This window comes from Pipra filicauda, unplaced genomic scaffold, assembly GCF_003945595.2.
Source record: "Pipra filicauda isolate LSUMZ 115617 unplaced genomic scaffold, ASM394559v2 scaffold21_size4447388_pilon, whole genome shotgun sequence".
Taxonomy (NCBI): domain Eukaryota; kingdom Metazoa; phylum Chordata; class Aves; order Passeriformes; family Pipridae; genus Pipra; species Pipra filicauda.
The window spans coordinates 2,547,700-2,570,062 of NW_024104332.1; the positions used below are offsets into that span (position 1 = coordinate 2,547,700).

The window sequence follows — 22,363 nt, forward strand, 5'->3', positions numbered from 1 at the left end:
AAACATAAATAAAACAAAGTGCCCAATTCCACTAAGATTTGTAAGTAACGTTAAAAGACAAGTAAGTACCCCAGTGTGTTTAACATCAGTTTGAAAACTCTTTTAAGGGATGAATAATAAACATGATTTTGAATGAAAATACTTCCTTCCTATTTTAACATTCTTTATAAATCTCTCTGGAAATGAAAAGGACTATTCATTACCTCAAAAGGAGGGATTGTCTGTGCAATTCTGTTCCACTTCCTGCCTATACCAGTTTATACTCAAGACAGCTTTTAATACTCATTAAATTATCCAAACACTTATCATATTACACACCCCCATTCTATTCTCCCGAAAAAAAAAATCAAAACCAAACCCAGAAATCATTTTGGTGATTATTTTGTTCATGGTAAAATAATAGCAATAATGTGCTTTATTTTTTTCACACAATTCTTGTAGCTGCTGAGCACTGCGTGAGGACCCCTTCATCCTCACTTCAGTGGAAGTTTCTGCAGCATCCTTTGGGATAAAGTCCTTAAACACTGAGTTTACAAAGCCTTTAAGCATCTGTATAACTTTAGGCACTTGGGCAATCTATCCTCACTCAGAGCACTTAAGCAGTTAGAGTAAATCATGTGCTTGGTGGCTTCGCTGACTCGAGGCTTTAGTGTTACATCTTTACAGGACTATCCAGCTTCCACAGTGTGACTGAAATACAGAACCAACAGCTCCAGAAGTTACAGACCCAAACTGGCTCGGTTTTTTTGCTTTTTTCCCCCATATAGAGTATGTGTACCTCAAACTTATTTGTGGAGGACATAAAAAGCCCTGATTAGGATCAGATGTTGGCAGGTGCCAACAACTTGCTGTTAAATGAAACAAAGGTATGTGTTTTAAGTGACAAGGAACCTTTGAAAACCAGCAGCAAATAAAAGTACTCATCAGGAGGAGGGCAGGACTGAGCATGGTGGGTGTAGCAGCAGGTTCACCACTATGTCCCTGAATCTCTGAAAAAAGCAATGCCCCTTTGCCTCTGTTGTACTTCTCAATTATAGATTAGTCCTGGGTTTGCTCTAGTTTATGCTCTCTCGTCACCATGGCAACACATCTAAACCCACCAATTACCAGGTACTCACCCCTCTCCCTTCAGCCAACCAGAAAGAGATCTGGAGTTGTTTATATGGTGTTTATTAAAAGTACCTATACACTTACATCTCCATATGCCAGGTTACTAGAGGTGCTCCAGACAGCAAGGCTCTGTATTTTGCCCTCTGCAGGTCCCAAGGTTAATGGTCTGTATGATTTACTTCTAGCACTGAGTTCTGCACACAATTTGAGCTGCGTGTCAACTATTTAATAGTTTTCACCGCAAACCCACTGGAGCCATTGGCAGGTTTGCTGCTGATTTAGTTATTGCTGGCCCCATTTATCTAACCATCAAACAAAATAATCCTTAAAAAAAAAAAAAAAAGGCTCTGAACTCCCAGGCATCAATGTTTAGTGTATTGACCCCTTTGTTACTTAGGTCTGGAAGTTTCAATACAGTCCTAAATGATAAATTATTTCATCAGTTTTACTACTACTTCTTCCCCTGGATGAGCAATGGCCAAGTCTGTATTTATTAACCTAGAAATGCTATAGACAGGAGAGCAAGATGTTTCTCTTTCAGAGCCACCCAGGTTTTGTGTACACAGAAGAAAAAGGACACAACAGAGCACTGGCTGAAGAGAAAACCGAGCCAGAGAGACATGCAGACAGGCCCCAGCTGTCCTCAGAGAGCTCCAGAAGAACAGAAGACACTGAGCACATGGCTACACCATCAGTTAAGAGCTTGCTGTCAGATCAGACTCACCACCATCCATATTGTAAATCCCTGGCTGATGCTAAGAGGATGCTTCAACCCAAGCTCTCTGGACAAAGGTATTAGTCATGTTCAGCATCTTAGCACAGACCCAGACTATTAATGTGATCTGGATGGCTTTGGCATGGGAAAAGCAAAACAAACTACTGACAGCACACCAGCAGATTGGAGAAGATGGCTCCACCTAAGCACACCATGCTGTGATCCAGACACAAAGCCAGTCTCTGTCCAGCCACAGTGAGGCCTCATATGCTGTAGCCTGCTGCTTATTTCACATCAAAAAACCACCCAGAGCTAAGGGAGGTGCAAGAACTATCATTAAAGGCAACAGTTTCCTAGACCACCATGATGAAACAACATTTGAGATCAGGCCCCAGCAGAGGGAAGGAGAAGGAAAGGAGGAATTTGAGATGAGGTAACTCACAGACACATCCCAAAGGAAGCACACAGTCAGAAAACTCAGGAGAGCACAAAGCAAGCTCTTTTATAAAAAAGAAAGTCTTGTGCATTCCCGGAACAAAACCACCAACTAGCTGAATCCAGGGGACCTCTGGAGATTGTTTAGTCCAACTCTCTGAACACAGACAGAGCTGCGGGTGCTCATATCAGCACCTCTTTGTCCAGAAGCAAGATATCTAAAATAATCCTTTGGTCCAGTTTAATTACAAACACAATTAAAAAATCCCCAGTCCTGCATATTAATTGGACAGGTCAGGGGATATTAGTACTTTCCCACTTGAAAACACTGATTTTCACCTTCATTACAAATCACATCACAACCCCTGGCACTACACAGCCCTTAGCTAAACTTGTATCTCATCTTGAACTTGATATCTGAAACACAACTTGGATGCATTCCTCAGGGGTACCCCAAGAGCATTTTCTGTTACACAGAAAACCATGAGCAAATGAGTCAGCACACACTGAGTGAGAGCTTGTGCTGCTCTGACTGCCTGTTCATTTATCTAGGTGTAAGTCAGGAACAATCCCACTGGTGTCAACTGAATTACATCAAAGAAAGCAAGGGCACGCAGCCTTCTCAATGAAAGAGCCAGTATCAAGTTTTACAGCTTGCATAAAACACTGCATGTCATTAAAGGCTCACAAACACATGGGTGTTTCATGTGCTATTTATTAAACCATAACTGCTGTCCTACTACAAGAGGAACACAAAAAGGGGATGTAAGTCTTCCATACAAATGCAAACCTACCTGTTTTTCTGAGGTACTGCTAAAGCTTACCCTAACAGCCCCCGCCCATTATAAAGGGATCAGGAGAAAAAGAAACTGAAAGAAAAAAAGGAAAAGAGAGGCCTTGGTGAGGTGAAGGGTAAAAATGAAAGGTATGACTCTGTATTAGCGGGAGGGCAGCTGCCTAATGGCCAAAAACTGTGTAGATAAAACAACCCATTTGGGTGAGACCTTATGGCATCACTTCCATAATGCTCTTCTACTTTTGAAAGGAGCTTTGGAGAATGCAATCACTTAAGGCCTTTGATGTTTCTTCATCAGCTGAACCAACAACCAACATTAGGACAGGCCTGAAAGTAATTGTACAAACTGGCTTCCACTCACAGAAGCACAAAACCTCTGTACCTCTTCTGATAATTCTCAATATCCTGAAGAATCAGCCTTGACTGACTGGTTCCTACCTGCATCCATAGACATCTCCTGGACTGATGTCACCTAGAATGCTCATTCCTCTGCCTCATGGAGAACATCTAAAATAAGATGGGGCGGGGCAGAATTCTATAGCTGAGATCAGTCTAAAGTCAAACAAGGACTCCGTGTGTTTCCAAAGACAGGGATAACGGTGAACAGGTAAGTTTTGCAAGGGAAAACAAAGGTGCACAGATGAAGCTGCGCACACACCAAGCCTGTTCCACCTGAAGCTTCAAGTGTTTCAGCTGCAACTGGGAAGGAATTGCCTCTTTCATCTGGTGTGTTACTAAACAGCTGCAAAGTCACTTTTCTGGTAGTATATAAACACACTTTTTCTTTAGAGAGGTGTAATATGGGTTACATGAGAGGGATTTTTAAAAATAACTAGCATACTTCTTAGGCTCTCAATGCATGGTGGGGATGATACATGGGATGGAGGCACTGTCAGGCTGGAATGACCAGTGCTTCCTCCAAGCTTGTATCGCACCCTCAGACACAGTGGACTTGACAATGGAACAGATCATCTCCATTTGACACACTGCTTTTGCACATTCTGCTCCGTTCACTCATGAGTTCACTAACATCCCTTCTGCATAACCAGAAACTAAGGGCAGGAGGATGTCTAAGCAGACAAACAGCAACATTCACATCTAAGGGGACAGGCCACAGCCTACAAGAATGGTGTTATGTAGAAGTATAACATTAATCATGCACTAGAATCTATTTATGGGCTTGAAAATTAAGACTGTTCTTGATTATTTTTCTGGAGGGAGGAAGCCTATGATTTTCTGAAGTGATGGAAAATAGCAGCATTCCAGACAACTTTATTTACTGTATTATTTAATGTCCACATTCCTCAGTTTGGCACCTGAAAAATAAATGCCTTTCAACAGTCTACCTGTAGTGCTTTGAATGCAATTGATTCAAGGTTTTCCAGTCATCCATGATTATTTAAATGCAAAATGAAAACAGAATAAAAACACAACAGTAGCAAATACACTGGGAGATCAAAAATAACAAAAAGCTCCTCCTGTTCTTTAAGATATTTCCCACTCATGCCAATGTATTTGTTGCTAGAACAAAGTGAACAAGGCCCTTCAGCCCAAAGGTAATTTACAAAACAGTTAATGAAATTAAAAAAAAAAAAAGAGGAGGGATTTAGAACAGAAATGTCATCTCTCTAATAATTATTGTTTCTCTATCAAATAGCTTCTATTAATGAGGATGATTCACAGCAAACATCACTGCCAGCCTACCCCCAGCAGTATTTAATCAAAGTGATCCTGCAATTCTCAGGAATAACTCAGGAATTCTCAGGAACAACCAAATGGTTTCCTGCAATGAAACGCCAGCCCCAAGGCCAATGCTATTGCTGTGAAGGTTGCAGCTGTGCCAGTGAAGACCAGAAATGCTCCCCGTCCCCTGCAGTGCTCCAAAGCAATGGTGGCACCTTGTCAAGAGGGCAGAAGTCACACCTCCTCTCAAATCTGCCACCCTGTTGATTTGTTGTCATTGTAGCATAAAAAATTTGCCAACATTTCATGTTAAAAAGGGCGATTTCAGTACACACTTTTTGGATATAATGTATTTCTTCAAAATACATGGAAGTATTTGTTCACTGAAAACTAACAAGTGTCACAGGTCCTGGCTTCAAGGACCAGGACCCAGAAAACACGAGAAAAACCTGAAGGCAGTTTGACAAACACTTTCCCTTCCCGGTATCAGAGGACCGGATGTGCAGGTGGGTTAATAAACATTGAAAACATAATCAACAACGATTCAACACAGGAATGTAGTGGCAGGAAAATGCAACTGTTGCTAGATCTGACTTGTACAAACTGTGCTTCAGATTCCAAGTGCCTCCCGGGGCTCAGTTCCCTGCATCTTTTGTCAACTGATATTATCTATGGGAAAGCAGGTATATTCATCTTCCTCTTTAAATAACTAATTACCCTACCGTGGGCACTAACCAGGGCATCTATTTGCAAGCACCACCATATACCTTCACTCTCCCTTAGTTAGGAAGCCCACCCTTTGCCCCATGCATATGCTGCATTCTTCTGGCATTTTGCTTGCGTAATGTGCCCCTTTCCTGATCCAGTCCAAAGATAAGATCTGCAAAGTTGAGGGGGGAAAAAGTGCTCCAAAGCTGACAGTATCACCTATGAAACAGTAACTGTCACAGCACTGCCTTGCCTTCATCCTTTGGTACTTCTGGGAGTCTGGCTATCAGAATGCCTTTTGAGCCCAATTTCTAACATCATAAAGTCATATCTCCAACTCACTCCCCTGCATGACATTAACTGTTTTTCTGAAAGTTTCCCAGATTCCTAAAGTCTTGGGAAAAAGTTCAAACAGACTGAGATGGGTTTTAAATACACACATGTCTTGCAGCATGACATATCTACAGCTGCATCCAAGATTTCCACTTACTTTAATGGAAAGTGACTGTTTTAAACACGACTCCCCTGTCACATCTCTACCCTCTTGTGCTAGTACTTGGATCTCCTTTCTTTTCCTCACTCTTCCCAGACATTCAGATCTCCTTCACTGACACCAGGCTTTATACTGCTGATGCCTCTTGCACCCTCAGTGTAAGTCTCCTCAGCTTTATTCACCAGTCAGGTGAATTATCAGGCCTGATACTGCAACTACTTATGTGCTCCTAGATCCTTACAAGACATCATTCTAAGTGTTTGCAGAGTCAGGAACAAACCACTTTTGATTACAGTAACACAGAATTACTTGGGCCTGGCTTTAACTCAGCAAGAGTTCACTCTTTTCTGTTCCCATTCACTGATGCTGACTTTAAGACATGGCTCAAAAGCTTTAATTCAAGGTGATCAGAAAACACAATACCTTCAAGGCTTTGCTGCTGTCTTTTAAAACTGCAGTCTGTCTGCATGTAAGAACCATGATAGTAACAAAAATGTCTTCTTTTTTTTTTTTTTTAAAAAAAAAGAAGTAAAAATAGAACTGGCTGGAAACCAAGAGACCACAAGAGCTGGCTTATAGGAAATTGCCCTCATCTGTTACTAGGTGGGAAATTTTTTCCCATGTATTACACAGATCATGTAGAGACAGGATGGTTTTACACACACTCAAAAAAGCGTGCTATCGCAGGACAACCTAGCTTGCACTCCTGTGTGCTTGGGGAGAAAGGGAACAGAGAGACTTTTCAGTCCATCCCAGCAAAGCAGGACAGGTCCCAAAAGATGCTTTCTCCACAGCATTAGCAAGTTTCAGTCGCTGAGTTTTAAAACAAAAACACTAAAATGTTTCAGTCAACACAAAGCATCAAAAAGTCAATGAAACAGTAACAGAAACACCATGAAACAGAGGTGTGGGGTCCCTGCCTTCAGTGGCTCTACTCCTATGAAGGAGCATTATTCATAGCAATAACATCTCATTTGTTCAGGTCTTCACACGCTGTTTTCTTGCAGATGTATTATACCTATTTTCTCTGTGCCACTCTAAGTGAGCTTAATAGCAGATTACTTAACCAGGTCTACAACTACAGGCAGAGCTTACCTACTGCCTTTTAATATGAAAATGCTACATTTCCTAACCAGCCAACGCAAGTGGTTTTGTCACAGAATGAGCAAATGTTTGCACGAATGTGGCTGCCGCTGCATGATGAAGTCTAAGCCATGAATGAGCAAACAGCTAAATCTCCTCCCAACCAGCTTTTGTGATGTGCAATCATAATCACAATTTGGCTGTATCGTCTGGCTAGGACTTCAAGCAGCTTTTACTAGCTACTCCTCAGTGCTCTGCAGGCAGTAAACCATAGGCTTCTCTCAAAAAAATGCCAAACTATTCACTGACAATTTGGTTTTGTTTATGAAACCAGTTCTCCTAACAGAAATGCTACTAATGCACATGTAAGGACAGCAGGCTTACTCCACAGTTCTGCAGCATGCTAAATGTATCATTGGCCCTATTTTTATATTACTTGAGGTCAGCCAGGGAGTCAACAGCAGAGCTGGGCTTGGAGCCCAGCCTGCCCAAAACTCATCCTCCCTTTCTATTGGCCACGGGACGAACATGCACAGAGATCTTACCCTGTGCTCTGAATCACAGTGTTCAAAGCCAGTCGTGGTCACACATACGCTCATACACACACAGCAAACTTTGGGTCAATCCCAATACCATGCTAAGGACCTGAAGCGGTGCTGAACTATGGAAGCTGAGCTGCAGCCATGGATATGAAGGCCAAAACCTAGATCATCAGAAAGGACTGGTCTGAGGAAGAAGTTATATGAAACTGCAAATTTAAATATATAACACATCTATATAACATCTGGTCTAGGAAGTCTAGATAAGTTGTCAGATTCCCCACCTGAATGCGCAGGCCAGATGTTATCTTACAGTACTCACTCCCAGAGTTATGTAACAGTCAAAAATTACAGTAATTAGGTTTTAAAGCCACTGTTATGCCATTTTAGACCCTTCATAACACAATCACATACCAACTGCTCCTATATTACTGTAACAAGTATCTTGTTCATTTGTATTTTAAAAGAAAAACATTTCAAAGAAGTATCCCCCATAACAATTAAAACTGTGTTCTTCCCCAGTACTTGTCATGACATTGATATGGAAAGCTCAGGAAAAATATACAGGTCATTATCATGTTTGACAATGGAAATCTATCTTCCAATAGCCAGCAAACAGAAAAATGGATCTGGAAGTCATTTTTACTAAAAGACAAATTAAAGTTCAAGATGTTTAAGACACTGCCTGTCCCTTTATTCACCTCCGACATGTAACACCTGTCGGTGTTACATGTTCCCCTCACAGCACTGTTCCCCTCACACATGACTACATTCTCCTACAAAATGCGGGGCTGAACGTGGTGACTCTCTGTGCTGAAGAGCCTTTACAACAATTTTGCACCCTGCTCATCGGGAGGCAGGTCGGACTCTTCCCAGACCCTCACAAAGCTCACGTTTGCTGGATTCCCCCTTAGCTGGGGAGACAAGCTTTCTTTACTCCTGTATCATACATGGCTGCAGAGACTACAAAGTACTGCAAAGAGCCCTGAAGCTTTTCATGACTCTTTACGTGCAAGCTACACTGAACTAACTTTATCACAGCAAATTTCCCATGAATTCAAACAAGCACACAAGGAATAGCCTGTCACTGTCAGTCCCATTCTCCCTATCAAGGACAACTCCAGAATACGTCACCTCTGGAATCACATCTCCATGGAGCTCTAGCACTGCCCCTGTCCTGTCCTACAGCATGGCTCATTTACCTGGGTCTGAGCACTGACCTTATGGCTGGTTTTATTTCCTAGCTGCTGCACTCCCTGCAGCTTTACTCCCTATCCCCCATCTAACCTCATCATGGTAAATAAGTCACAACCTGTGCTCTGCACTCAGGCAAAATTTTCATCTGCACTGCTTGATTTGGCATAATTTTACTAGATTTTGTTATTCCTGCCTGAATAAGCTATTTTCACATCTCTGCATGACTTTTCTTTTAAAGTTCTTATCTCTGTGAAATGTCTTTTCCACCCCATCTCCTTCAGCACCTAGGAAGCCTAGAGACACCACAAGAGCTAACCTGTTCCAGATCAGAACATCCTTGCTATTTACCAATTTGATTCAAAGAGGAACAGCACAAAAATCTCTGCTCTGCCCCGAGGAGCAGAATAAAGGTCACACCTTCTACTGTTTTCCCACTGATAATCCAAGCAATCTTTCCTGTCCAATTTGCAATCAGCACTCAGAAATCCTGCGGTTTAAAAGCACGACTTGGCACAACACAGCACACCCACATTACACAAGAGGAGATACACAATCACAGGGGCTCTGTGGAGACACAGGGCCCCATAAAATATGCAGGCTGGTCTCTGCAACACAGGATGCAAGTGTTGCACCCATCTCCCAACAACTCACCATACACCCTGGTCCACAGGTGGAGAAGAGGCTCTGCAGTATAGTTGTTAATCTAGGGGAAATCAAAAAACAACTCCAGAAGAGGGTACGATTTAAACAGGAGAATCAAAGAGTTTTAAATCAAAGTGGTGAATGTGTCGACTCCCACGTAAAGAGTCCACTGGCATATACTGGAGACACTACAAAACTAGGTAGAATATTTGTGGAAGAAATCAATCAGAGCTGAAGAAAGTAGCCTTTCTAGAAATGCAAGCACTGACATTTTACAGGCTGCTTCTCAGGATTTCACCACTAAAATATTTTCTTCAATCTGCTTGGAGAACAGACCCAGAGCAATGCAATCAGACCAGGTCCCAAGCCCTTTCATTAGCCCAGCATCACCTTTGCTTATCCCCTGCTCAAAGGGGCCTATTTTCAGACTCATAAGGTAGATGACAGACTCCTGAGATCTGCTGCCTGTGTGAAAGTTGGTATGAAAAACACACTGAGGGCTAACATCTGAATCTCAACTTCCAACTGCTGTATAAAGCTATTTAGAAAGCTAATACTGCTTCCTAATCAAGGCAGACAAGGTTTAATAGAGGCAGGGCAGTGTCCACTCTGCACCCTTACAGAGCAGAATGCACTGATCACTCCTTAACCTCACAGCAAGGGATCAGCTGCACTGACCTGGCTGCAGGGCTGGGTCACGTTGCCCTCTCTGTTAGAAGGCTCTGCAAAATGCCACCCCCTCCATCTCCAAAGGGCTCTGTGCAAGGGGGAAACACATGATTTCCAGACAGGTCAGCAATATTTCCAGACCTGTAAGGCTAAGCTTAGCTCAAAGTCTCTAAACTGACATTTAAAACTGAAAAATACCACACTTCTTTTAAGCTTTTTTAAAACTTTTGGACCAGCTCTCAGTCACTCCACTTAGTCTAAATGTCCTTCTCTTTTTTTTTTCCCCACTTATAAGAGCAAGTTTTACGCACAAAGTCATGCACTTTAAAAATGCCCTGAAACTACAAATCACAGTTGCCATGCCCAGACACATGATTCATAACCACAATGTCTGAGGCTTGCCTACTCTCTTCTGCATTGACACTAATTCTAAAGATTAAAATTTAATCTTTTATTTTAATAAACGCAATCTGCATTGCAGATTGCTTCTCCTGCAAATATACTCTGTAACCTTCAAGAGACCTGGGTAACCTTCAGCCTCAGCTTCATTCCTTACCTGCCCAAAGAGATTACGTTTTGAAAATGACTGCATCAGGTCTGTGATCAGTCCAATGAATACTGCTCCCACAGAGGAGCAGTATTCTAAATTCATCTTCTCATGGGGAATACAGGAAATGGACATTTGTTTTTATCCTCTTAATGGAAGGTTTTTCTTCAGTACAGTAACCAAGAAAATGCAGAGCTGCTTCAGCTGAGATGCAGCAGAACACACTTTCTTCACCTTTTTTCTTTCAAATGATTGTGGTTACCCCAAAGAACACAGTGAAAGAAGTAATATTTTCCCACAGGCACAAATAGCCTACAGGATTTCTCTGAACTGCAAATTATTCTAGTCTTTGTTAACGATTAGCAGTGCTGTAAGAACACACCAAACACTTCAAAATCAGCTCTAGATTATGTTCTGAAATACCCTTTACGCAAAAGGTGCTCTCTCCCATACTGCACTTGTGAAAACAGAATCACTTTTGTCTATTCACTGAGAGACTAGAAAACCATTTAAAAAAGGGAAGGAATTGCCCATGACAGGCACTAACAAACAAGCCAAGTTCTTGTGCTACAATACCTTTGTGAGACTTGCTTCTTCCATCTCATACAGTGACAGATGAACACTGAAAGCAATTTTACATCTTGTTCTCTCAGCACGAGACACTTAATAAATCTTATGATGTAGAAAACACCCAGAAGGTTTTTTTCTATTTCTTTTGGTTGTATAATTACATGCCATACTTACCACACTCATGCTACTTCCCACTTTGCCCTTGAAGAAATAATAGGCAAACAATGCGAAAAAAACACAAAAGATACCAGGGGAAAACCTAATTGCTACGTTTTGTGTAAATATAGGACATCTTTCAGGTGTCTGTCTGGCTTACACAGGACCTGGTGCTATTCCTTCCAGAATGGCTTGATTTAAGTAATTCATTTTCTTAAATGGTTTAATTGCATAACACTGTGAGACACCTGACAGCAGGCAAAAAGCAGCAACAGCAGCAGGTGCTGCACTGATCTCAGGCATGATCCCAAGGAATACTGCTCACGGCCTCCGCCCGTTCTCCCAGCCCCGGTACCTCCTTCTCTGCCGCGCACAAAAAGCCCTTTCTTTCCATCCCTAGAAAGGGCCTGCCATGGGATGGCAGCCTGGCCCTTCTGCTGCCCACAGAGCACTCCAGAGTGCCTGGGAAGACAACACAAAGATGCCAGATTCTGCTGGCAAAGCGTCTAATGGAATTGGGAAGGCCAAATGTGACACAGGGAATTCAGTAATGCCATGGAATGCAAGCAGAAATCATGGAGTCGTACAGCTGTGTGATGTCTTCCCAAACATTAGCATTGAATCAAAGCTGAGGTTCCTCAAAGCTGAGTCCCTGCACTGCTACTATAGCTAGCTATTGTTTTAAATTTGGTAGGCATTACAGTCTCAGACAATTGGACTGGCAGGACCAAAAGGAAAGTGAACCCTCTACCATGTGCTCACTGTTACTGCCGGGCTCCAAGACCAGCAGTAATGACAAGAGCATAAAGGCTTTCCTGTTGCTATGCTACAGATGTTGCTTCGTATCTTCCAAGTGCATTTCTGAGAGCCTGGTTTTTGCTGGCTGTTACAAATGCATGTGGGTGCAAGTCTGTTGAAATCAATGGACCTATAACAATTTCAGGGATAAAAAAAAGCATCTGGGCATGATGCTTCAAGCATTCTAGCACAAACACAACATGCACAATTGCATTCTGACACAAAGAGTTTGAGTACAGCAATCTTTAGTTTCAGCTCTTGCTTATTATGAAAATACATAATTGTCAATACGAAACACTAGCAGAATCGGTCAGAATTATATCTAAAACTCCAAGCTTTCTAGCTCAACTCCCACAGCTCACATATGAAACTTGCCTTTGTATTTATCTGAAAAAAGCATCAGCTTTTCATCCAAAGCAATAGTTTTCTACTTGACAGGTTGGGATCCATATTTTCTCCTTCTGAGCACGTGTCAGACGTGTTCACCCCTGCTCTAATTAGAAACAAAATACAGGTTTATTCTGATATCTGCCCATACCGTTATTGTTTGCACCATGAAGCTATTTCTTAGTTGTTGGATTAGGATAAGCTGCTAATTAAGACGCACAGCAGAAATAGGCACTTTGATGGAAGAGGCAACAAAGCACTGCATGGGGCTCAGCATACTGATATCTGATCCCAGCTGGGCCACAGACCTGCGTACTGCCTGCAGATAATATTAATGTCTCGAGATGTGCCTCATGCAAACTGGAGACACTAATGATCCCTTTGTACTTCAGGACTGGACATCCAAGAAGGCTTCTCCTTCACTCTCTGGCTGCTCCAGCTCTGGAACAAAACACCTTCACAACATAATAAGATGTCATTTTTCTGGCTCCTAAACTTTGCCCCCTTGTCACAAGGTGGGCAAAGATGCAGGGCTGTACACTGCTGGGGAACAGGGGCTTCCCTCTACCCACAGTCTTGTATGAGTTCAAACTCATCTGTGACTCCTGCATCTTTACATTCACCTCCCATCCCACCTCCATAGGAAGAATTTTTGTGCAGGCACTATCCCCTGACTAGTGTTTTTCCAAACCAGCCCCAGATCCAAAAGGCTGTCTCAAATGTAGACGTTCAACCACACAGAGCCTCACCCCCTACCTGGCTCCTATCCCCCACTGCACATATTCCCATTATCTTTTCTACAGGACGATCATTATTTAGTTCAGCAGGTACTTCAAGGGAAAAAGAAAATTTAACAGAAGCTTATAAAGTTCTGAATTGCAAATGCACCATTGTGATGGACTGGATCTCCTCTGTCTCTAAGCTTTTGACTCAAATAGTTGGAAAGAACAATCTGAGTGTGGCAGCTCAGCCAAGAGCACATGAATCAGTTGAACTCTTGCCTACGATTCTGTGCCACAGCCAAGTCTCTCCTAGGACTGCACTTAAACAGTGAGGATTGAGGTTTTCACATTTTCAGCCACACAATTCCACACAATTCCCCTTGACTCTTATTCAGAAGAGGGGCCTTTGGAGGCCTCAGCTCAAAGCAACCACCACTACAGCATCAAAGTGTGAGAAAAGTGCATTTATGTCAGTGTCCAGCAATGCAGAGAGCCATGTTTTACAGCATTTGGATTACAAACTCATGTGATGGAGAACAACAGCACAGCATAAACAGCCCCCTGTGCCAACAGTGGCTAAATATGGACTACTAAAAGAGTATTTTCCTCTTTTTTGGTCAGGGTCCCATTCATGCCCAGCTCTCTCAACTCCTATGCTAACATTTCCCATACTGAATCAAACTGCATTCCTAGAAGCACAGAGATGACAGGATTTCACAGAATCACAGAACATGCTGACTTGGAAGGGACCCACAAGGATCATCAAGTCCAACCCTAAGCCCTGCACAGGACCAGCCCCAAGAGTCACACCCTATGCCTGAGAGTGTCATCCAAATGCTTCTTGAACTCTGTCAGACTTGGTGCTGTGACCACTGCCCTGGGGAGCCTCTTCCTGTGCCCAACCATCCTCTGGGGGAAAAACTTTCCAATATCCAACCTAAACCTCCCCTGACACAACTTCAGGCCATTCCCTCGGGTTCTGCACTGGTCACCACAGAGCAGAGATCAGTGCCTGCCCCTCCTCTTCCCCTCACGAGTAAGTTGTAACTGCAGTGAGGTCTCCCCTCAGTCTCCTCTTCTCCAGGCTGAACAGACCAAGTGCCCTCAGTCACTCCTCACATGGCTTCCCCTCAAGGCCCATCACCATCTTCGTTGCCCTCCTTTGGATGCTCTCTAATGGCTCAACATCTTTTTTATATTTCAGTGCCCAGAAGTGCCACAATATTCCAGGTGAGGCTGCCCCAGGTCAGAGCAGAGCAGGACAATCCCCTCCCTCGACTGGCTGGCGATGCTTTGCCTGATGCCCCCCAGGACATGGTTGGCCCTCCTGGCTGCCAGGGCACTGCTGACTCAGGGCCAACTGGCCATTGACCAGGACCCCCAGGTCCCTCTCCTTGGCACTGCTTTCCAGCACCTCGTTCCCCAGTCTGTCCATACATCTGGGATTGCCCCATCCCAGGTGCAGAATCCGGCACTTCCCTTGAACTTCCCATGGTTGGTGATTGCCCAGCCCTCTAATTTGTTGAGGTCTCTCTGCAGGGCCTCCCTGCCTTCGAGGGAGTCAACAGCTCCTCCCAGTTTTGTGTCATCTGCAAACTTGCTCAGTGTCCCTTCCAGTCCTGCCTCCAAGTCATTTGTGAGATGTTGAAGAGGTCACTCCCAGCACTGCCTCCTCCTTGTCCGATTGGCTGCCGAGGGCTTCTGGGCTGCTTGGGTGGTCCTGGACTCAGGAATCCCCCTGAACAGACAGCTCCCACTCCCTGGACCTCCCCTCACTCACGGCTGCCCCAGCCTCAGTGACCAAGGCTTTGTGTAGGTCTCACACCAGCCTTAACAGCCTAGGAACTACAAACCTGACAGTTATTTCAGCTACACACAAATAACCAGAGGAGATGTAACAGAAGATGTATGATTTTTGTGTTCTTAAAAGTGTTAAGTGTTTCATTCATACAGTAAAATAAGTAGATGATTATAACAGTAAAAAGGAAAATCAGTTCCAAGCAAAACCAGTGGGGTTTCACATGAAAGTTTTAAAATTAGTAACTCCTGTCTTTATACATTGCTCAGACAAATGAACTGAATGCAACAACCCACCTTTCAAAGTCTGAAAAAATCAAGAATTTGGTGAATAGTTTCCATTAATCCTATATGCTTCCAAGCTGAGAAGCAACACTAAAGGAGATACTGTAATGCCTTTAGATAATGAGGCATGTTTATGCTTGCAGCAGCTAAGAGCTGGAAGAAAAATAACCAATTCTTCCTATGACTGTAACCTGTTTTCCCTTTTCTCTTACAGACCTGTCCACATGGAAAATCTGACATTCCCTTTAGGCAGAGCTTCAGTGAGTTCACACTGCCCTATCAGATCAAATTGCTTTAACCCCGGTTCTGTTGTTCCTGGTAACAGTGGGAAGAAAGCCATAAGTGACTTTATGGAAGAAAGGAGACTTTTGGCCTATCACCTGTTAAGTGGTAATGCCTCCAGAAACCTCCAAGGACATAAGAAATGGAGATAAAAATCTATGAACAGGATATGAGTTGGGACTGTAAGTAACAGAAAAGCTTCTAATTTTGAGTGCTACACACTGAAATGCTTTCTCCCCACCAATAACACAAGATATTCAAGATGTAAAAGCACTGCAGCCAGTATTTTCAAAGGCTGTCCATGAAGCAAACCTTGCATGTAAAGATAACATCTCCTAAACCTGGGGGGACAGAGAGAAAAAACACACACCAAGAAAAGCTTTCAGGAATAGAAACTTTCATCCAGGTCTTCACCACTCACCTGCAAACTTACCTATTTTTCCTGCTGTATCAGATAATCTCATAAAAGATATTCTTTGTCTCCAGAGAGACTTATCTTACTTAAGTTGAACTTTTCAGGTTAGAAATAAAGGGCATAACATTGCTGCTTTAACACTGTCTCAGAAGACATCACTGCTGCACATCACAAAGAAAGGGTCTAGCTCCTACTCCCATTGAAGTCAAGAGCAAAACTCCTACTCGTTGTCGTGGAGAAGGATCTAATCAAAATTGTTATTATCCTTTTGCCTTCCAGCCTCTTGGTACGGTATGCAGGAGGCAATAAGGATTATGTTTTTAACCCACTGAATTACTAAAATATGGTTAAAAATAAAAAAGAGTATTTTAAGAGACTATTGGAGGGTATAGCAACTTATTCCACATAAATTAATGGCATCTCAGAATGTCTGAAGACTGAGCATTAAGTAGAAGCAGACGCTTGCAGTTCTACAATATGTTGTTTCCTTTTAAAAAAAAGTTGTGTACGACCTGTTCCTTCCATTTGTCTTTTTTTTTTTTTTTTTTAAAGACACTGCTGGCAATGGAATTAGTCATTCAAAGACATCCCACAAACATTTACACTCGGGAGCTGCTGGTGTCAATAAGAGCAGCTTCCTCAGATACTTCCTCAATAAAGACTTTGCTGGCCCTGCCTCTGGGTTTCACATCTGGTATTTGGCAGAACATTAATTCAGGCATTTGCTCAGAAAACCAATGCTTTTTTAACTCTGCATCTTTATACATTATCTATAATCTCAGAGAATGAAAAATAAAGTGGCCCTTAAAAGAGCACCTATTTCTGTATATTCATAATCTCAGGCTTTGATTTATTTGAGCAAGTGGGGTTTGGACATGTAGCCCAAATGTCCAGATGCACCAGAGAGAGAACTAAATCAACAACCCAATTTTGCTGCTGTGCAATTTTGGCATACTTGTGCTGACTTCAGCAGAGCCAGACCAATGACAAATGTGGTCCGTTAGACTCACCAGGGCCAGCAGAGCTGATCAGAGTCACGTGGGTGCCAGCTGGTTTGTCTGCACCTCTGGAGAAGATACTACAGCCACCAACTTCACTCAGCATCTCCTGCTGTACTTCCTCCCTAACACAGGACTTAGGGCAGACAGGCTTCCCTAGTCCCCATCCTATCCTCTGGGAGGAAGAAGTCATGCCAGCACCCTTCCTGCTTTTCCACATATGAACAGAGGGAGCATCACACAGGCCTGCAAGGTGCACTGTCAGTCCATAAGCCAGGGCTGGGTCATGTCACAGTTTAATGGCCTCCATCCTGAAGTGCTGGATGCAGCCCAGGACATGTATTTTTCTAACTCTTCAGCACAGTGGCCAGACTGCAGCCCTCCCACTGCCCAGGGCAAACAGGATTGCCCACTGAGTGTGCAAGGCAGTGCGCTGCACATCCTGAGAGAGCACCTGCTGGAGACAAACACCACAGGAGAACTCTGGATGGAGAAACTCTCCCTCTCACTGCCCCACATGCTGGAGGGCTCCTTCTTACAAGAGGAGAACTTGAAACACCAATACGAGGAGCACTTCCCATCAACTGGAATGTTAGTGGGTTTTTTGGGGTAACCTCAAGTTACTTATAACTTCAACATGAACAGCCAAGGCTTAGTCTAAATAGCTTCTGCTTCACATGACTCTCTCCCTGGTATTTAAGAGCCCTCAGTATCAAATCAAAGGATGTTGGATGTGATGTCAACAGGAGACCAAGTCTGGCTTTCTCTTTTATTTTAGCACAAAGAGAAGAATATCATACAGAAAACCTGTTACAGAGAAATGAGTGGGCCTTCCTTGTTGTTTGGCCATTTGGACAGTCCTCACTGCCCCATACCACATCCGGGATACTGCTCTCCTCAAGGAACCTCTGCTGTGGGAGCTCTGTGCACTGCTGGATCCCTCTGCACTTGCTGTTCCAGGCAGTGGAGTAAGAGAGAATGGTAATGGTGTGTATATGTAAGCAGCGCCGCAAAACAACCTGAGCCACACAATCTGACACTGGGAACTAGAGAACCAGGACACCCTGGTGCAATGACACTTGGATTTCTCCAAGAGATCAGGTGCCTTACTACAATTGTTTATTTTCTGGGGTGCAGCAGATCACTTTTACAAGAGAAACAGACCAAAAGAGCTGCAATTTTAAAGATGGAAGCACAAAAGACTCCACTGTGTAAGTGGTGATCACAGTTCTTTTACCTTTTAACTATGTAAATGAAAATGCTCACCTAGTTTTGTCTGTTTACAGGGCTTCTAAAAACACCAGCTGACATTTGACAGAGAAAAAGACGTGTCCAAAAACCAAAAGCTTTTTTTAGATTCAACGGAAAGAAAGGTTCTTCAGACAATGGCTCAACCACATGTGACCCTCACAGCCCTCCTGAGATGCTCATCTACAGTCTCTGTTCTCTGAAGGAGGAGAGCAGGGTGTGCACACTGCCTGCAAGCAGTAATGACACACGAGGGCCTAATGTTAGTTAGGCAATGCAGGTCTTTGGGCTTCTGATAAAATTCTCTCCATTATTTTGTTCATGCCACATGGAAATTCACTATGAATTAGTACAAGCTTGGGAACCATTACATAAACTCATGTTGTTCCAGTGAAATATTCTGATAAGATGTAAAACCATCTTTTTGTTGCTTTTTTTCCCCCCTAGCTTCTCAGTAAAACACAACGGTTGTGCTTACATTTGATACTTTCTTTTGAGGATTTAGTTTGAATTGCCCTGCAACTGTGAAAAATTAGGTAACGTTTAGGTTCAACACATGCCTGAGCTTGCAGAGACGAGCCTGAGACAAACAGTCTCATTCCTTTGTGCAAGATACCACAACTGCTGTGTGATGAGCAAGGATGTGATTCGGGGCAGTCCAGAAAGTGATGCAACAGAGAGACCAATAAATGGGTGAAGAGCTTTTCTGTGAATTGTGTACAAGGCTAAGAGAGGGTTATAAGGAAGACTATCAAGATAAAAAGGAGAGCTGACCATGATCTGGATGTGCCCTTAGAGTCACGTAGAGAAGATGGAAAGAGAACAGAAGAACAAGAACTACTAAAATTCAAAAGGTTGGAGATATTTATTCAGCCTTGGTCCAGGACTGCTCCTGCAGCCTGTACTGTAAGTCTGATCAGCTTACTAAAATGATTCAGACAACCATTATGTATTGCAAGAAGGTATTCTGTTCTCCATTTATGCAAGAATACAACTTCCAGTGATAAACTGTGAGCAGCTCAAAAGGCAGCTGAAAGCACCAATATTCTGAGTACTGAGAGAATTGGAATACTACTTATTTCTAAGGGCAGACAGGACCTTACCTACTCCTTTCAGCCTGCAGCTCACAGCCTGAACTGAATTTCCCAGTTACACTGCTGTGATGAGCTCTTGGTAAGAACAGACAGCACACTCAACATCTGCCACCAAGACTATTTAAGCTCAGACCGGCACCAGTGAATTAAAGTGCAGAATCAACTCCCCTCAACTTCCCTGTTGTTCTTTGCAAAGAGCACCCAGCAAACAGCTTTGTCTACACTTTTAGCTCAGATCCCTAAATCACTCCTTCCCATTAAAGTTATTGGATTTGGCCTCATTACAGCTTTGAAAGACCTGTCTCTTCCTGACCATTTAACTTTTTGCCTAATGAATCACATTCAATGGCATGCAGAGGCTGACAAGGAGCAGCTAAAAGAAGCACCCTGTACTCACTGAAACCAAAGCTAGGCCTATTCTCACTGGACATGTATTAATACCAAGAGCAGGGCCCCTGGCAGCTTCCATTCAAGAATGACAACAACTGGGAGTCTTGCAGATAAAAATATTCACACCTCGCCTGTTTCTCTCCCTGCCTTCCCCAAGTACACACGAGACAAGGCTTACATGATTATTGGAATTCTTTTTAACATCTTGAGAAATACAAGCATTACATCTGCACTGCAGCCTGACACAGTTATAACACAGCATTTCAGAGCTGGTGACAAAATGCACTCTGAAATACTCAGTAGAGAGACTGCTGCTCTCCACAATGAAATACTGCTTACTCCTGCTGTGGACATGTACTCCAGAAAGACTTACATCTTCACACAAAGATAAAAAGAGCTATGACCTCCCAGAGACAAATGAGAGGCTGCAGTAAGAGCAGCAATGTTGTGGCCAAAAGAAACTGCCCCCAGCACACAGATACAGGCAACACGTCCCAGTTTTTACTCCATTCTCCACCCTAGAAAAGAAGACAGACAAGAATCAACTACATAAAAGAAAAAAAACAAACCTCAGAACAAAATCTTACTTCATCATGACTGTGCAGTGTCACTAGACAATAACCACTGGATAAAGCAGAAGTGTTATTTACCAGCTCTTTTTGCACTGTTTTTCACTTGAGCTGTTCAGATAACCAAAAGCTGTCTGCACCCATTACACAAACCCTCCTCTGAACAGATAATGCCAGGGTGCAAGTGGAAGATCCAGGGATCAGCATTTCTTTGCATCTGTGCTGTGTTGCATATTCACATATTCCATAAACAACCTCAATAAAACACTTCAACAAAAGAGAGCAACAAATCCTCAAGCAAGGTGAGCATGTGGTGACTGACAGACAAGTAATCAGTACATGTTGCAGAGAACATTCTTGGCAACCGTGAACGCTAAATTTGAAGTGTGAGAAGAAAAAACTGCCACGTCGTAGATTCAGCTTGCAGTGCCTGTACTCAGCAGCTTTTGGAGAGCTCAGCTCGCAATGCCAATCGGATATTTCCCACAGAAAACAAGACACCGCACAAAAACACTGGCAAAAAACCCAACGCATTTTTATTTTCACTTAAGTTTCTACCTCTGTGCCTCCATTGTATGGCCCAGAAAATGTACGTATTCTCTTTGTTTAAAACACCATCAAAATACATAACCCATGTACATGCAGACATAGGAGGAGTCCTGTCAAACTATCTGGGTTTGTTTGAACAAGCCCCAGGGATTCATTAGGCAATCCATCCAAGCAAAGTCAAGATGCACAGCATTTCCAGAGCCCTGGCATGACTGATACAAGACCAATGAAAACAGAAGACCCACCTTGCAGCGTCCTTGTCCCGTTGTCAGTCACAGGATACTTTATTTCAGGTTTTCACAATCTGAAACAAAACAAAAGCTCTCAGTTACTGGCAGCTATTAAAGTGAAAAGGCTTTCATTTTACTAAATTAATTAAAAATCCATGAATTGCAATGTTATTAACAAAATGCTTTCTTTCCCTGCGTTTAGTAACATGTGCAAAGTTATACCAAACTCTCCTTTCAAGTGACTAGAATCTTTCTTGCTATCATAGCTTATATCCCATCTTATGCGTCAACCCATGTCTTACTGAAGAGCATGGGTCTTCAGAATGCCTGTTCTCATCAAGTGGATATCCACAGAAAAGCTGACTGCACTGAAGCACAGGCTACCCTGATGGTATCTGTCAGGATCAGAGTTTCACAGAAACAATTAAACCCTTTCCTTTACAGAAAGATGATGATCTGTAGGCAAAACACCTTTCATATATCTAGATTCACTGGGAATAATTGGCCAAAAATTACAAAATATGGTAACAGCAACAACCAAAAGCACAAGGAATCAGCAAAAACGAGGATAGTATGACTTAGTTTACCAAAAGCTTCCTTGTTTCCAGGAATCCCACAGTTACACCACACAGTAAAAAATGATGTGCTAACAAGCTGCAGACCAGACTGATGGGACCTATAAACTGAAAATCAGGTAATGCAGTATCATGTACCACAGAAAAGCTGCAACAGGGAAGTGATACTGAGTAGTCAGAGGAGAATTCTCTGGTGCTCCAGTTGTTTTACTGCAGGACCTGGGGCAAGTCCTTAACTACTTTGTGCTCAAGTTACTAACCACACCTTACAATGAGTATAATATCATCACAACAGCATAAATGAGGATTAATTACTGCTTTGCAAATCCTGGGAAAGGCCGGGCAAGGGAGAAGCACCTATAAAGTACAAATCATCATCAGCAGCATTTACAAATTGCACTGAATTACCCAAGAAGGAGGGAGGACAGAATTCCCTTCCCAGCTTCAAGCCAACAGCCAGCAAATGGACCATTTTCCAGTCTATCATCCTTAATCAGCATGAACCCACTCTCCGAATTAATTTCTGCCAGAATGTGAGTGACAAAACTCACAGCTCAACAAAGCTATTTAAGATATTCATTGTTTGACAGGGGAAGGATGGGGAGAAGATAAATGCTAGTAGGAATACTCTGTAGTTTTAGTGAACTTTGCTATGTCTCACAGTATCCATGAGCACAGGGG

General features: G+C 42.9%; 1 protein-coding gene across 22 annotated transcripts in view; it reads right to left on the minus strand.

Moving 5' to 3' along the window:
* MAP2 (microtubule associated protein 2) overlaps positions 1-22,363 on the minus strand; it is a 221,824-nt gene that overhangs the window by 158,103 nt on the left and 41,358 nt on the right. For all 22 annotated transcript variants that reach the window (XM_027752087.2, XM_039381320.1, XM_039381318.1 and 19 more), the window contains one exon: positions 21,123-21,181. The gene's annotated coding sequence lies outside the window, so the exon portion shown is untranslated. The remainder of the gene's footprint in view (positions 1-21,122; positions 21,182-22,363) is intronic.